Below are 12,284 nucleotides of genomic sequence, written 5' to 3'. Positions count from 1 at the left end.
TTGCCATAAGCTGTTACGTAAATTTGTACACGCTCTCTAACTGTTATTTTTACACAACTAATCGGATTAGTGTGGTGGTCACCTGCCCACGCGGAGGCACATGTACCTCATCCCCCTGTCCAGACTCTCTATCTCGTCCTTTTGTCGCAATTGACTTTGGTGAGTGTCGTAATTTTTCATTTGAGCAACTCGTAATCCCCCTTCACTCGGCTGCAGGCTCAAACGATGAAAATTAATTTCCATCGGCCGAGGGAAATTATGAAGTATGCCTCCCCCTAATGACATATTCAAATAGCAAGTTTAGTTTCAATGAGTTAAGCCGCCTGGCATTTTAATTAAAAAGCTATTGCATAAATTGGCGCCCAGTTAATTATGTCCTCAGCTCCTTTGTGGTCCTCGACAGCTCATGGTGCAGGATACAGAGGGAGGTTTTTGAAACTAATGAGATTGTATAACTTTAAGTGGTACATTTAAGAGCTTTAAATAGTGATATTTCATTGCTTTTTACCCTAATCAATAATTTTAGTTTATAGTGTTAGCATTGCTTAACTTTAGTACAAGTTCTTGTATACTTTTTTTAATATATGCAAAGGCCTTTAGCTTGCTCCTCTCCATTTCCCAATTGTTCTGACCTTCTTTCTGCTAGTTGGCTTTCCATTTTAGCCACTTTTATCTTCACCTCTCCCTCATATGTACTCACAAATATCAAACTCCCCTTTTAAATGATGATGAAGAATTTTCGTCTAGGATTTTCTATTTTATTTTCTTTTCAGAGCATTCGACAGTTTTGCCTGTTTTGTGATATGAGAGCCTGGTGCTTGTATTTTTTTTATTTTTGGCAATTTCTCGATTTCCCCTTCAACATTTGCAAGAGTAAAAATTCTCTCTGAGGGAATTTAATTTCGTTGCAATGCGACTTACTGGTCTGAGAGCTTGGTAAAAGCCGTTTTTAATTTTTCACAATTTTCCTCCTAGGGTATTATAATTTCAGTCAGAAGCTTATAAAGCAGTGAAGATGTCATTTCCTAACCTATACGGCATATATATTATCGATCAGCATCAAAAAATGAATCGATCTAGGTATGTCTGGTAGAAAAATACAATTTTGACTTTTTTCCAAATTTTCAAAAAAATATAAAGGTTTACATCGTTTAAATCTTCAAGTTTTGGCAACATGGCAGATTTGTTAGTCTTATTAAAACTAGCACAGGCAATTTTTTTGAATTTAAAATAATGTATTTTTAGCTCAGATATGATATTTAAAAATTTATTTTACATACGACTTACCAGAAAAATTACCATATATAAAATATCGATATTTTCGATACAGATTCTTTATGTTTTTTAAGAGGTATATACAAATGTACATATTTTGATAAAATTTGGTACTGAGTAAAAAGTTATTGAGACTCTTGCCTCCATCGTTCCTTATTGTTCATTTCTAACTCTTCTGAGTTCCTGGCCAATGATTTCAAATAGAAAAATACCAAATAAAAGTCTTTTGGTTTGAAGTTGTGTTTGCTTTCGGAGTGCTGAACAGGCGCCCTGCAACCCCACACACATATTTTCCATAGAAAATTGTGGGTGGGTTATGTGAGACGTTCTGTGATTCCTAGCACAAGTGTGTATATGAGTAACTCGACATTTGAGTACGCTTTCACAAGCATTTAATTGTTGGTAGAATGAATGAACCTGAAGTATGCTGCACAGATGGACAAACTCATCCCAAAAGTGTGCTTCAATGCAAAGGAAACTGGAGCAAAATGGTTTTATATCCATAAAAACAACTTAAACTTGGCTGAACTATCTTAAACAAGTTCTATAAAAACTAATTTGCTTTTAAGTTAGAGAACTGTTACTTCTACCTATCCAATTCTATTCTAAATATTTATTTATTTATTATTTATTTATTCAGAACTTTTTTTTTTTTTTTTTTTTTTTTTTTTTCTTTCTAATTTAAAATTAAAAAATTTTTAATTTTATTATAAATTTTTTAAAAATAAATTTATAAGTTTTTTTCAATTTGATCTTTAGGAAAAATTGGCATAAAAATATAAAAAAAATACCTACTCAAGAATGGGATTAAATTTTATGTAATTTTAAATTTCAAAAATTTTTAACTGAGTATGCAGATTTGTTAACGTTCTAAAAACTAGCTCGGGGCAGCTTTCTGATTTAAAATTAACGAATTTTTGGCTTTGTTATGAATTTTTTAAAATTTGATTTTTAGGAAAAATTTGCGTAAAAATTGATAAAATATGGTATTATAATTTTAGTCAGAAGCTTATAAAACAGTGAAGGAGTCATTTCCGACCCTATAAATCATATATATTCTTGACCAGCATCAACAGCTGAGTCGATCTAGCCATGTCTGGAAGAAATCGAAAATTTTAAAAATGTTTCCATTTTTGCAAAAAATGATAAGGGGTTACATCATTAAAATTGCCAAAAATTGGCAAAAAATTCAATTTTCTAAAATTAAAAACTGAGTATGCAGATTTATTAACCCAATAAAAACTATCATAGGAAAGGTTTCCGAATTGAAATTAATGCATTTTTGGCTTAGTTATGAGTTTTTTTCAATTTGATTTTTAGGAAAAATTGGCATAAAAATATAAAAAAATACCTACTCAAAGAATGGGATTAAATTTTAAGTAATTTTAAATAGCAAAAAATTTAAACTGAGTATGCAGAACTGTTAACGTTTTAAAAACTAGCTCGGGACAGCTTTTCGATTTAAAATTAACGAATTTTTGACTTTGTTATGAATTTTTTAAAATTAGATTTTTAGGAAAAATTGGCGTAAAAATAGATAAAATATGGTTTTATAATTTTAGTCAGAAGCTTATAAAACAGTGAAGGAGTCATTTCCGACCCTATAAATCATATATATTCTTGATCAGCATCAACAGCTGAGTCGATCTAGCCATGTCTGGAAGAAATCGAAAATTTTAAAAATGTTTCCATTTTTGCAAAAAATGATAAGGGGTTACATCATTAAAATTGCCAAAAATTGGCAAAAAATTCAATTTTCTAAAATTAAAAACTGAGTATGCAGATTTATTAACCCAATAAAAACTATCATAGGAAAGGTTTCCGAATTGAAATTAATGCATTTTTGGCTTAGTTATGAGTTTTTTTCAATTTGATTTTTAGGAAAAATTGGCATAAAAATATAAAAAAATACCTACTCAAAGAATGGGATTAAATTTTAAGTAATTTTAAATAGCAAAAAATTTAAACTGAGTATGCAGAACTGTTAACGTTTTAAAAACTAGCTCGGGACAGCTTTCCGATTTAAAATTAACGAATTTTTGACTTTGTTATGAATTTTTTAAAATTTGATTTTTAGGAAAAATTGGCGTAAAAATAGATAAAATATGGCATTATAATTTTAGTCAGAAGCTTATAAAACAGTGAAGGAGTCATTTCCGACCCTATAAATCATATATATTCTTGATCAGCATCAACAGCTGAGTCGATCTAGCCATGTCTGGAAGAAATCGAAAATTTTAAAAATGTTTCCATTTTTGCAAAAAATGATAAGGGGTTACATCATTAAAATTGCCAAAAATTGGCAAAAAATTCAATTTTCTAAAATTAAAAACTGAGTATGCAGATTTATTAACCCAATAAAAACTATCATAGGAAAGGTTTCCGAATTGAAATTAATGCATTTTTGGCTTAGTTATGAGTTTTTTTCAATTTGATTTTTAGGAAAAATTGGCATAAAAATATAAAAAAAATACCTACTCAAAGAATGGGATTAAATTTTAAGTAATTTTAAATAGCAAAAAATTTAAACTGAGTATGCAGAACTGTTAACGTTTTAAAAACTAGCTCGGGACAGCTTTTCGATTTAAAATTAACGAATTTTTGACTTTGTTATGAATTTTTTAAAATTTGATTTTTAGGAAAAATTGGCGTAAAAATAGATAAAATATGGTATTATAATTTTAGTCAGAAGCTTATAAAACAGTGAAGGAGTCATTTCCGACCCTATAAATCATATATATTCTTGATCAGCATCAACAGCTGAGTCGATCTAGCCATGTGTGGAAGAAATCGAAAATTTTAAAAATGTTTCCATTTTTGCAAAAAATGATAAGGGGTTACATCATTAAAATTGCCAAAAATTGGCAAAAAATTCAATTTTCTAAAATTAAAAACTGAGTATGCAGATTTATTAACCCAATAAAAACTAGCATAGGAAAGGTTTCCGAATTGAAATTAATGCATTTTTGGCTTAGTTATGAGTTTTTTTCAATTTGATTTTTAGGAAAAATTGGCATAAAAATATAAAAAAATACCTACTCAAAGAATGGGATTAAATTTTAAGTAATTTTAAATAGCAAAAAATTTAAACTGAGTATGCAGAACTGTTAACGTTTTAAAAACTAGCTCGGGACAGCTTTCCGATTTAAAATTAACGAATTTTTGACTTTGTTATGAATTTTTTAAAATTTGATTTTTAGGAAAAATTGGCGTAAAAATAGATAAAATATGGTTTTATAATTTTAGTCAGAAGCTTATAAAACAGTGAAGGAGTCATTTCCGACCCTATAAATCATATATATTCTTGATCAGCATCAACAGCTGAGTCGATCTAGCCATGTCTGGAAGAAATCGAAAATTTTAAAAATGTTTCCATTTTTGCAAAAAATGATAAGGGGTTACATCATTAAAATTGCCAAAAATTGGCAAAAAATTCAATTTTCTAAAATTAAAAACTGAGTATGCAGATTTATTAACCCAATAAAAACTAGCATAGGGAAGGTTTCCGAATTGAAATTAATGCATTTTTGGCTTAGTTATGAGTTTTTTTCAATTTGATTTTTAGGAAAAATTGGCATAAAAATATAAAAAAATACCTACTCAAAGAATGGGATTAAATTTTAAGTAATTTTAAATAGCAAAAAATTTAAACTGAGTATGCAGAACTGTTAACGTTTTAAAAACTAGCTCGGGACAGCTTTCCGATTTAAAATTAACGAATTTTTGACTTTGTTATGAATTTTTTAAAATTTGATTTTTAGGAAAAATTGGCGTAAAAATAGATAAAATATGGTATTATAATTTTAGTCAGAAGCTTATAAAACAGTGAAGGAGTCATTTCCGACCCTATAAATCATATATATTCTTGATCAGCATCAACAGCTGAGTCGATCTAGCCATGTCTGGAAGAAATCGAAAATTTTAAAAATGTTTCCATTTTTGCAAAAAATGATAAGGGGTTACATCATTAAAATTGCCAAAAATTGGCAAAAAATTCAATTTTCTAAAATTAAAAACTGAGTATGCAGATTTATTAACCCAATAAAAACTAGCATAGGAAAGGTTTCCGAATTGAAATTAATGCATTTTTGGCTTAGTTATGAGTTTTTTTCAATTTGATCTTTAGGAAAAATTGGCATAAAAATATAAAAAAAATACCTACTCAAAGAATGGGATTAAATTTTAAGTAATTTTAAATAGCAAAAATTTTAAACTGAGTATGCAGATTTGTTAACGTTGTAAAAACTAGCTCGGGACAGCTTTCCGATTTAAAATTAACGAATTTTTGACTTTGTTATGAATTTTTTAAAATTTGATTTTTAGGAAAAATTGGCGTAAAAATAGATAAAATATGGTATTATAATTTTAGTCAGAAGCTTCTAAAACAGTGAAGGAGTCATTTCCGACCCTATAAATCATATATATTCTTGATCAGGATCAACAGCTGAGTCGATCTAGCCATGTCTGGAAGAAATCGAAAATTTTAAAAATGTTTCCATTTTTGCAAAAAATGATAAGGGGTTACATCATTAAAATTGCCAAAAATTGGCAAAAAATTCAATTTTCTAAAACTAAAAACTGAGTATGCAGATTTATTAACCCAATAAAAACTAGCATAGGAAAGGTTTCCGAATTGAAATTAATGCATTTTTGGCTTAGTTATAAGTTTTTTTCAATTTGATCTTTAGGAAAAATTGGCATAAAAATATAAAAAAAATACCTACTCAAAGAATGGGATTAAATTTTAAGTAATTTTAAATAGCAAAAATTTTTAACTGAGTATGCAGATTTGTTAACGTTGTAAAAACTAGCTCGGGACAGCTTTCCGATTTAAAATTAACGAATTTTTGACTTTGTTATGCATTTTTTAAAATTTGATTTTTAGGAAAAATTGGCGTAAAAATAGATAAAATATGGTATTATAATTTTAGTCAGAAGCTTATAAAACAGTGAAGGAGTCATTTCCGACCCTATAAATCATATATATTCTTGATCAGCATCAACAGCTGAGTCGATCTAGCCATGTCTGGAAGAAATCGAAAATTTTAAAAATGTTTCCATTTTTGCAAAAAATGATAAGGGGTTACATCATTAAAATTGCCAAAAATTGGCAAAAAATTCAATTTTCTAAAATTAAAAACTGAGTATGCAGATTTATTAACCCAATAAAAACTAGCATAGGAAAGGTTTCCGAATTGAAATTAATGCATTTTTGGCTTAGTTATGAGTTTTTTTCAATTTGATCTTTAGGAAAAATTGGCATAAAAATATAAAAAAATACCTACTCAAAGAATGGGATTAAATTTTAAGTAATTTTAAATAGCAAAAATTTTTAACTGAGTATGCAGATTTGTTAACGTTGTAAAAACTAGCTCGGGACAGCTTTCCGATTTAAAATTAACGAATTTTTGACTTTGTTATGCATTTTTTAAAATTTGATTTTTAGGAAAAATTGGCGTAAAAATAGATAAAATATGGTATTATAATTTTAGTCAGAAGCTTATAAAACAGTGAAGGAGTCATTTCCGACCCTATAAATCATATATATTCTTGATCAGGATCAACAGCTGAGTCGATCTAGCCATGTCTGGAAGAAATCGAAAATTTTAAAAATGTTTCCATTTTTGCAAAAAATGATAAGGGGTTACATCATTAAAATTGCCAAAAATTGGCAAAAAATTCAATTTTCTAAAATTAAAAACTGAGTATGCAGATTTATTAACCCAATAAAAACTAGCATAGGAAAGGTTTCCGAATTGAGATTAATGCATTTTTGGCTTAGTTATAAGTTTTTTTCAATTTGATCTTTAGGAAAAATTGGCATAAAAATATAAAAAAATACCTACTCAAAGAATGGGATTAAATTTTAAGTAATTTTAAATAGCAAAAATTTTTAACTGAGTATGCAGATTTGTTAACGTTGTAAAAACTAGCTCGGGACAGCTTTCCGATTTAAAATTAACGAATTTTTGACTTTGTTATGCATTTTTTAAAATTTGATTTTTAGGAAAAATTGGCGTAAAAATAGATAAAATATGGTATTATAATTTTAGTCAGAAGCTTATAAAACAGTGAAGGAGTCATTTCCGACCCTATAAATCATATATATTCTTGATCAGGATCAACAGCTGAGTCGATCTAGCCATGTCTGGAAGAAATCGAAAATTTTAAAAATGTTTCCATTTTTGCAAAAAATGATAAGGGGTTACATCATTAAAATTGCCAAAAATTGGCAAAAAATTCAATTTTCTAAAATTAAAAACTGAGTATGCAGATTTATTAACCCAATAAAAACTAGCATAGGAAAGGTTTCCGAATTGAAATTAATGCATTTTTGGCTTAGTTATAAGTTTTTTTCAATTTGATCTTTAGGAAAAATTGGCATAAAAATATAAAAAAAATACCTACTCAAAGAATGGGATTAAATTTTAAGTAATTTTAAATAGCAAAAATTTTTAACTGAGTATGCAGATTTGTTAACGTTGTAAAAACTAGCTCGGGACAGCTTTCCGATTTAAAATTAACGAATTTTTGACTTTGTTATGAATTTTTTAAAATTTGATTTTTAGGAAAAATTGGCGTAAAAATAGATAAAATATGGTATTATAATTTTAGTCAGAAGCTTCTAAAACAGTGAAGGAGTCATTTCCGACCCTATAAATCATATATATTCTTGATCAGGATCAACAGCTGAGTCGATCTAGCCATGTCTGGAAGAAATCGAAAATTTTAAAAATGTTTCCATTTTTGCAAAAAATGATAAGGGGTTACATCATTAAAATTGCCAAAAATTGGCAAAAAATTCAATTTTCTAAAACTAAAAACTGAGTATGCAGATTTATTAACCCAATAAAAACTAGCATAGGAAAGGTTTCCGAATTGAAATTAATGCATTTTTGGCTTAGTTATGAGTTTTTTTCAATTTGATTTTTAGGAAAAATTGGCATAAAAATATAAAAAAATACCTACTCAAAGAATGGGATTAAATTTTAAGTAATTTTAAATAGCAAAAATTTTACACTGAGTATGCACATTTGTTAACGTTGTAAAAACTAGCTCGGGACAGCTTTCCGATTTAAAATTAACGAATTTTTGACTTTGTTATGAATTTTTTAAAATTTGATTTTTAGGAAAAATTGGCGTAAAAATAGATAAAATATGGCATTATAATTTTAGTCAGAAGCTTATAAAACAGTGAAGGAGTCATTTCCGACCCTATAAATCATATATATTCTTGATCAGCATCAACAGCTGAGTCGATCTAGCCATGTCTGGAAGAAATCGAAAATTTTAAAAATGTTTCCATTTTTGCAAAAAATGATAAGGGGTTACATCATTAAAATTGCCAAAAATTGGCAAAAAATTCAATTTTCTAAAATTAAAAACTGAGTATGCAGATTTATTAACCCAATAAAAACTAGCATAGGAAAGGTTTCCGAATTGAAATTAATGCATTTTTGGCTTAGTTATAAGTTTTTTTCAATTTGATCTTTAGGAAAAATTGGCATAAAAATATAAAAAAATACCTACTCAAAGAATGGGATTAAATTTTAAGTAATTTTAAATAGCAAAAATTTTTAACTGAGTATGCAGATTTGTTAACGTTGTAAAAACTAGCTCGGGACAGCTTTCCGATTTAAAATTAACAAATTTTTAACTTTGTTATGCATTTTTTAAAATTTGATTTTTAGGAAAAATTGGCGTAAAAATAGATAAAATATGGTATTATAATTTTAGTCAGAAGCTTATAAAACAGTGAAGGAGTCATTTCCGACCCTATAAATCATATATATTCTTGATCAGGATCAACAGCTGAGTCGATCTAGCCATGTCTGGAAGAAATCGAAAATTTTAAAAATGTTTCCATTTTTGCAAAAAATGATAAGGGGTTACATCATTAAAATTGCCAAAAATTGGCAAAAAATTCAATTTTCTAAAATTAAAAACTGAGTATGCAGATTTATTAACCCAATAAAAACTAGCATAGGAAAGGTTTCCGAATTGAAATTAATGCATTTTTGGCTTAGTTATAAGTTTTTTTCAATTTGATCTTTAGGAAAAATTGGCATAAAAATATAAAAAAAATACCTACTCAAAGAATGGGATTAAATTTTAAGTAATTTTAAATAGCAAAAATTTTTAACTGAGTATGCAGATTTGTTAACGTTGTAAAAACTAGCTCGGGACAGCTTTCCGATTTAAAATTAACGAATTTTTGACTTTGTTATGAATTTTTTAAAATTTGATTTTTAGGAAAAATTGGCGTAAAAATAGATAAAATATGGTATTATAATTTTAGTCAGAAGCTTATAAAACAGTGAAGGAGTCATTTCCGACCCTATAAATCATATATATTCTTGATCAGGATCAACAGCTGAGTCGATCTAGCCATGTCTGGAAGAAATCGAAAATTTTAAAAATGTTTCCATTTTTGCAAAAAATGATAAGGGGTTACATCATTAAAATTGCCAAAAATTGGCAAAAAATTCAATTTTCTAAAATTAAAAACTGAGTATGCAGATTTATTAACCCAATAAAAACTATCATAGGAAAGGTTTCCGAATTGAAATTAATGCATTTTTGGCTTAGTTATAAGTTTTTTTCAATTTGATCTTTAGGAAAAATTGGCATAAAAATATAAAAAAATACCTACTCAAAGAATGGGATTAAATTTTAAGTAATTTTAAATAGCAAAAATTTTTAACTGAGTATGCAGATTTGTTAACGTTGTAAAAACTAGCTCGGGACAGCTTTCCGATTTAAAATTAACGAATTTTTGACTTTGTTATGCATTTTTTAAAATTTGATTTTTAGGAAAAATTGGCGTAAAAATAGATAAAATATGGTATTATAATTTTAGTCAGAAGCTTATAAAACAGTGAAGGAGTCATTTCCGACCCTATAAATCATATATATTCTTGATCAGGATCAACAGCTGAGTCGATCTAGCCATGTCTGGAAGAAATCGAAAATTTTAAAAATGTTTCCATTTTTGCAAAAAATGATAAGGGGTTACATCATTAAAATTGCCAAAAATTGGCAAAAAATTCAATTTTCTAAAATTAAAAACTGAGTATGCAGATTTATTAACCCAATAAAAACTAGCATAGGAAAGGTTTCCGAATTGAAATTAATGCATTTTTGGCTTAGTTATAAGTTTTTTTCAATTTGATCTTTAGGAAAAATTGGCATAAAAATATAAAAAAAATACCTACTCAAAGAATGGGATTAAATTTTAAGTAATTTTAAATAGCAAAAATTTTTAACTGAGTATGCAGATTTGTTAACGTTGTAAAAACTAGCTCGGGACAGCTTTCCGATTTAAAATTAACGAATTTTTGACTTTGTTATGAATTTTTTAAAATTTGATTTTTAGGAAAAATTGGCGTAAAAATAGATAAAATATGGTATTATAATTTTAGTCAGAAGCTTATAAAACAGTGAAGGAGTCATTTCCGACCCTATAAATCATATATATTCTTGATCAGGATCAACAGCTGAGTCGATCTAGCCATGTCTGGAAGAAATCGAAAATTTTAAAAATGTTTCCATTTTTTCAAAAAATGATAAGGGGTTACATCATTAAAATTGCCAAAAATCGGCAAAAAATTCAATTTTCTAAAATTAAAAACTGAGTATGCAGATTTATTAACCCAATAAAAACTAGAATAGGAAAGGTTTCCGAATTGAAATTAATGCATTTTTGGCTTAGTTATAAGTTTTTTTCAATTTGATCTTTAGGAAAAATTGGCATAAAAATATAAAAAAATACCTACTCAAAGAATGGGATTAAATTTTAAGTAATTTTAAATAGCAAAAATTTTTAACTGAGTATGCAGATTTGTTAACGTTGTAAAAACTAGCTCGGGACAGCTTTCCGATTTAAAATTAACAAATTTTTGACTTTGTTATGAATTTTTTAAAATATGATTTTTAGGAAAAATTGGCGTAAAAATAGATAAAATATGGTATTATAATTTTAGTCAGAAGCTTATAAAACAGTGAAGGAGTCATTGCCGACCCTATAAATCATATATATTCTTGACCAGCATCAACAGCTGAGTCGATCTAGCCATGTCTGGAAGAAATCGAAAATTTTAAAAATGTTTCCATTTTTTCAAAAAATGATAAGGGGTTACATCATTAAAATTGCCAAAAATCGGCAAAAAATTCAATTTTCTAAAATTAAAAACTGAGTATGCAGATTTATTAACCCAATAAAAACTAGCATAGGAAAGGTTTCCGAATTGAAATTAATGCATTTTTGGCTTAGTTATAAGTTTTTTTCAATTTGATCTTTAGGAAAAATTGGCATAAAAATATAAAAAAAATACCTACTCAAAGAATGGGATTAAATTTTAAGTAATTTTAAATAGCAAAAATTTTTAACTGAGTATGCAGATTTGTTAACGTTGTAAAAACTAGCTCGGGACAGCTTTCCGATTTAAAATTAACGAATTTTTGACTTTGTTATGAATTTTTTAAAATATGATTTTTAGGAAAAATTGGCGTAAAAATAGATAAAATATGGTATTATAATTTTAGTCAGAAGCTTATAAAACAGTGAAGGAGTCATTGCCGACCCTATAAATCATATATATTCTTGACCAGCATCAACAGCTGAGTCGATCTAGCCATGTCTGGAAGAAATCGAAAATTTTAAAAATGTTTCCATTTTTGCAAAAAATGATAAGGGGTTACATCATTAAAATTGCCAAAAATCGGCAAAAAATTCAATTTTCTAAAATTAAAAACTGAGTATGCAGATTTATTAACCCAATAAAAACTAGAATAGGAAAGGTTTCCGAATTGAAATTAATGCATTTTTGGCTTAGTTATAAGTTTTTTTCAATTTGATCTTTAGGAAAAATTGGCATAAAAATATAAAAAAATACCTACTCAAAGAATGGGATTAAATTTTAAGTAATTTTAAATAGCAAAAATTTTTAACTGAGTATGCAGATTTGTTAACGTTGTAAAAACTAGCTCGGGACAGCTTTCCGATTTAA

Source organism: Drosophila serrata, unplaced genomic scaffold, assembly GCF_035046125.1.
Source record: "Drosophila serrata isolate PLE 108 unplaced genomic scaffold, ASM3504612v1 contig_240, whole genome shotgun sequence".
Lineage (NCBI taxonomy): Eukaryota > Metazoa > Arthropoda > Insecta > Diptera > Drosophilidae > Drosophila > Drosophila serrata.
This window is presented reverse-complemented; position numbering follows the sequence as displayed.